A 5,614-nucleotide genomic window follows, 5' to 3' on the forward strand; every position below is an offset into this window, starting at 1 on the left:
CTGTCCGGTACCTCTGTAAAGGTAGTGACTGCACATCCAGCCTGGTATGGGCTAGAGGGGTGCAGCTATAAATAAGAGTCATCAACAAGTAGATTTAAGTCAGGATTACTAAAAGGAGTTCCTTTAAGGTCTTTTTGAAGACTTATTAATTGTTCAGTTAGGCTCAGACAATCATGTTTGGGGTATTCTTCTTCCTCTGAGATGGAAGAAGGGTGGCAAGATTTAAGTGAGTTGCAGTGTGAAGTTATAATATTGCCTGTTGTCAGAAGGATGAGATTTCATAGGAAGTAACTCTGCTGGAGGTCAGGTGCTGTGTGCATGTGGAATTTAATAAGGTAGACACAGTGTGCAGTACATACTAATCTAGGGAGTTTCCAAGAGCTGTATCTTTAGTGGATCCTACAAGTTTAGCTGTGGCAGCTACAACCTGACGTCAGGAAGGATAACCTCTGGCAACTGGATCAAGTTAGAGGCTGTAATAACTTACGTGTCTATTGGTCACCATGTTTTTTGGGCTAATAAGCCTAATGAATTTCCATCTATTTCATGTGTAAATAATGAGAAATGTAGGTGGTAATTTGGAAAACCTAAAGCTGATGCAGAAGTTAAAGCACTCTTTAAGGTCTCTGTTGTTTGGTAGTCTCTGGAGTAAACTGAATTGAGTCTGGTTCTGTGTTCTTTAAATATTTATATAAAGGCTGTGTTAGTAGAGAAAAATCAGGGAACAGGTTAGGCAATAGCTGCATACACCAAGGAATCCTTGAAGTTTTTTTCTTTGTTTTGGGAGTTGGATATGCTAACAGCATCATTTCACTTAGTGTCTATAGAAATATCTTGGGCAGAGATTAAATGTCCTAGATATTTGGCCATGGGTTGAGCAGGCTGTAATGTGTCTTTAGAGACTTTGTGTCCTCTCTCAGCTAGATGTTTAAGTAAAATCAAGCTATCTTCTGAACATGCTTCCTTAAAAAAATAACAAATCAGAAGATCATCCACATACTGAAGCAGTGTGGAACCGTGAGTAAATTGTAGAGGTTGTAAGTCAGCATGTAAAACTTGGTAAAAATAGGTGGGAGATTTCTGTAAATTCCTGAGGAATGACGGTCCAGGTGAATTGTTGACCCTCCCAAATAAAGGCAAATAAATACTGATTACCTGGATGAACGGAAATACTGAAAAAAGCATAGGTCTATAACAGCCTATAACAGTGAAATGTGTGATCTCAGATGGAACCCTTGATAACAATAAGTGAGGATTTGGAACCACTGGAAACCTGGGAATGACTGTCCAATTAATAGCAAGAAGGACTGAACAAACCTCTACCCTTGATTATTTATTTATTTATTTAACAGGAAGGACTAGGGTATTACAAGGACTGGTGTAAGGAATAATAAGATCTTCAGATGAGAAATCCTGTATTATGGATTCAAGATCCTCTTTAGCCTCTGGTAAAAAAAAAAAAAATTTAATGGTTACTATTGAATTTTTGGAAGGTTGGGAAATGTCATCCTGTGTTTTAATAGGTTTGACAGTTTAGACTCTCTACATCGTTGGATGTGGTGGCCCATGAAGTGTCAGGAACTGATGAAAGACCTCCCTCTAAGTGGAGGTTTAGGTAAATTGCAGTTTGTTTCAGGCAACTTTAATGACTGCATATGACAAACAATTTCTTCATTAGTTTCCAGATTCATTTTTTCATTATTTTCCAGTAGGATAAATAAGATCTCACCCTCATCATTAAATTGTAAATGCAATTCCATTTGGATAAAAGGTCTCTCCCCAGTAAATTAACAGGAGTGTTAAAACTCAGAAGGAAAGGGTGATCATCTTCAGTAAGCCCTAAAGATACTGGTACAAACTGTGAATTATATAAAGTTTGTGGATTATTCGTAATCCCAACAATTTTTGTAGTTTGTATACTACTGGGCAGAGATGTTTGTAAAAACATGGGGTTAATGGCTGATAGGGTCACTCTGGTATCAATTAAAAATTTACAGGGTTCTCCATTAACAGTTAAAACAGTTTCACCTTGAGTGTCCAGAGCTACTATAGTAACTAGCCTCTGTATATTCCCCAGAGCCCCTTCATGCAAGTTTTGGTTTGAGGGGACCGCCTTGGGACAATTTTTGTTTTTAAGTTTAAAACAGTCAATTTTCCAGTGGCCTGGCTTTTTGCAATAATGGCAAATCTTTTTTAAATTGCTGTTATTAGAGGATTCAGGCATTGGCTAATTGTGCCCTTCTTTTTTTTTTTTTTGCATTTTGTAGCTGCTGTCATTGTAAGGGTATTAATTTGTGTAGTTTTGATTTTGTTTTTAATTCAAGATTTTGCTTTTTCTTGTCCTGTGTCCTTAGCTTATTGTTTAATGGTCTGAGATAATTTATAGGCTAAAGCAACAAGGTCAGTAGTAGAAGCCATCTCCCAATTCAGACTATGTCTTTTTACTAAATTGGATATTCTAACTCATTAAGAAACAGTGAGTTGCAAGCCATCTCAGCATCATCATGTAGTAGGGAAATTCCAGAATGTTCAGTGAAGAGTTTAGTTAATCTGTCCCAGTAATTATGAATGCTTTCACCTTTGTCTTGTTTACAAATATAGACCTTTGCCCAGTCTATTTTTGGAGGGAAAGCTTTAGAATTAGCTTTTAACAGTAGTTCATATGTATCTCTCATTGTGTAAAAGTCTTCTGACAGACTCGCCAGAGTTGAGAAGTAAGAATATTTTAGGATAATACCATCCAGTCTCTTCCATCCACATGTGGGCTTCCCCTGGACCTAGTATCGTGTGAATGAACTGATAAAGGTCCAGCAAACCAGGTTGATAAGTACAAGCAAGAACCCTAAACTGTTCCCTGAATTTATGTAGATCTTCTTGAGGCTTTGGAAAATTCTTTATTATAGCTCTTAATTCTGCCTTTGTCCAAGGGGGTGAATCTAACCTCTGGATGATTCCCTAAGTGCTCAGGTGGTATTATTTTAAAGTGCATCTCAAGTGTAGGTTTATAGGCAGTGTTTTCTTTGGGAGGAAAGGGAGTTCATATAAAGGCATATCATAGGAAGGAAGAGAGCTTGAGTTATCAGGTGAGAAAGAGGGGGAACTTTACGTTCAGTGGAGGGAGCAGAAGGTGGTACCAAACAAGTAAGCAAAGTTTACTTCTAGGAAAAGTTTTGGCTTGAGGTTTAAGGATTAAGGTTTAAAGATCATCTCAGGGCAGGAGTTTCAGGTGTTCACCTAGCCTTAATGGCTCCAGAAGCTCTAGATTTCATTGAGAGTTTCTCGTATCTGTTCTGAATTTCCCCCTTTTTAGATATGATTATTCTACAGAATCTAAGAATACAATGTTCAGTAATGGTAGTTGGACACCATCCTGTTCTTCTTGTCTCCTGGAACAGAAGACACATGTTCACGGTGGCAGCATTTTCTTCTCTGATTCCTGACTCTTCTTTCCATTATTCCAGGTGAATAGAGACCTATTGCTGTACCTTGGATGGCTACTTGCAAGCTTTTCAGACCCCAGGCATGACACAATGAACTAGGAGGTAGAACAGAAGCACTGAAAAAGAGTATTAGGTCAGTTGACTAAAATATCCCACGAGATCATGACCCTAAACCTCCAAACCAAAAAAAAAAAAAAAAGTATCCCTGAGATGTTTGGTTATACATAAGCAGCATCAGAAGTTGCTTTCTTTCTCTTTCTTTTTTTGAAATATGTATTACACAACATTGTCATTTCAAGAAATTTCAGAACATTTCAAGTACATTTTAGCAATGTCAGTTATATTAGTAGGTTGCACAACATTTACCCTTAATTTGTGCCACGTTTCCCATCACGATAGAAACTGCTTCCCAGATAATGACTCCACTTCTCCCCCACCCTTTCACCCCTGGCAACCACCAGTAAACTTAGGGCTCTGTATATGTGCCTATTCTTGTCATTGTATAAGTGAGATCATATGGTATTTGTTTTTTTTGTGATCGCCATATATTACTTAACGTAATGTCTTCAGGGTTCACCCGTGTTGTAGCATGTATCAGGACTTTGTTTCTCTTTCTGGCTGTGTACTATTCCTTTGTATGCGTGTCCCACATTTTGTTCATCCATTCATTTGTTTGACATTTCAGTTGTTTCCACCTTTTGGCTAATGCGAACAGTGTTGCAGTGAACATCGGTGTACATATGTCTGTCATGTCACTATTGTCATGTCCCCTAAGTATATACCTAACAGTGAAATTGCTAGGTCAAATGTTAGTTCTGGTTTTAGTTTTCTGAGGAACTTCTATACTGTTTTCCACAATGGCTGCACCGTTCTGCAATCCCTCTGGCAATGAGTAGGGTTCTAATTTCCCCTACATCCTTGCCAACATTTGTTATTTTCCTTTTATTTTTTTTAATCTTAGCCATTCTAGTGGGATGATTTGCACCTCTCTGGTGACTAATGTTGTTGAGTATCTTTTCATGTATCTGTTGGCTTCTAGAATATTCTCATTTTCTTAGTGATGTCTTTTGGTAAGCAGTAGATTCTCTAATGATTATTGCATTTTATGTTTTCTCTAAATAATATTTACTGTCCCACAAATCCTGAAAATATCCTCCTATGATTTCTTCTAGTTTTATTTTTTAGTTTTACCATATTCTTTGTGCAAATAGTGTGTGCTTTTTACATTTGTTTGCCAGTTGCACCCTTCCCCCATGAGATTACAGCAACATGTGAATCTCTTTCTGAACCTCCTATTGTTCCTCTGATCTGTTGTCTATCTTTATTGTAATACCACACTGTCTTGATTGCTGTATCTGTATAGTAAAACCAAGTACGTGTCACAATTAAATACTTTGATTTCTCCAGCTTCGTTCTGTCGTATTATTTTGCTATTATATATGTATTTTTCATTTTCATAGACATTTTAGAATTAGTTTATCAATTTTGACAAAGAAGTCAGTTGAGATTTTGATTAGGATTGTGTTGAATCTGTAGGACAACTTGGGAAGAAGTAAGAGCATAATAATTTATTAAATTTTTCAATAGTGCACACAGTATATTTTTCAATTCATTTAGGTTTTTAATTTTACTCAGTAACATTGTATAGTTTCCAAGGTATATATATCCTTCACACTTATTGTTAAATTTATTTCTAACTACTTTTTAATTCAAATTTTTGAAAGAATTTTATATAGATACATAATAGATTTTGCGTATTGACCTTGTATACTGTGACCTTGCTGAATTTACTCATTAATTCTAGTAGTTGTTTGTTTTAGGGTTGCTTAGGGTTTTCTATTGACATACAATATGAAATAGAAATTGTAAAGTGGGTTTCACCATTCAGTATGATGTTTGTTGTAGATTTTGTGGATGACTTTTATTGCAGTAACTAGATTACATGCTGTTCTGAGTTTGCCAGGATTTTTTTTTTTTCCATGAGTGGTTTGAATTTAATGAAATGTTTCTTAATAAACGAATAAGCTTTGTTTGTTTTTTAAAATTTATTCTGTTAGTATGTTGAATTAGAATGATTGATTTTTAAATGTTAAACCACTATTGTATTTCTTGGAAAAACTCCTTTGGTTATGATAGTTATTCTTTTTTACATATTACTACATTTGATTTGCTAG

The sequence above is a fragment of the Loxodonta africana genome, chromosome 1, assembly GCF_030014295.1.
Source record: "Loxodonta africana isolate mLoxAfr1 chromosome 1, mLoxAfr1.hap2, whole genome shotgun sequence".
Classification (NCBI taxonomy): Eukaryota; Metazoa; Chordata; class Mammalia; order Proboscidea; family Elephantidae; genus Loxodonta; species Loxodonta africana.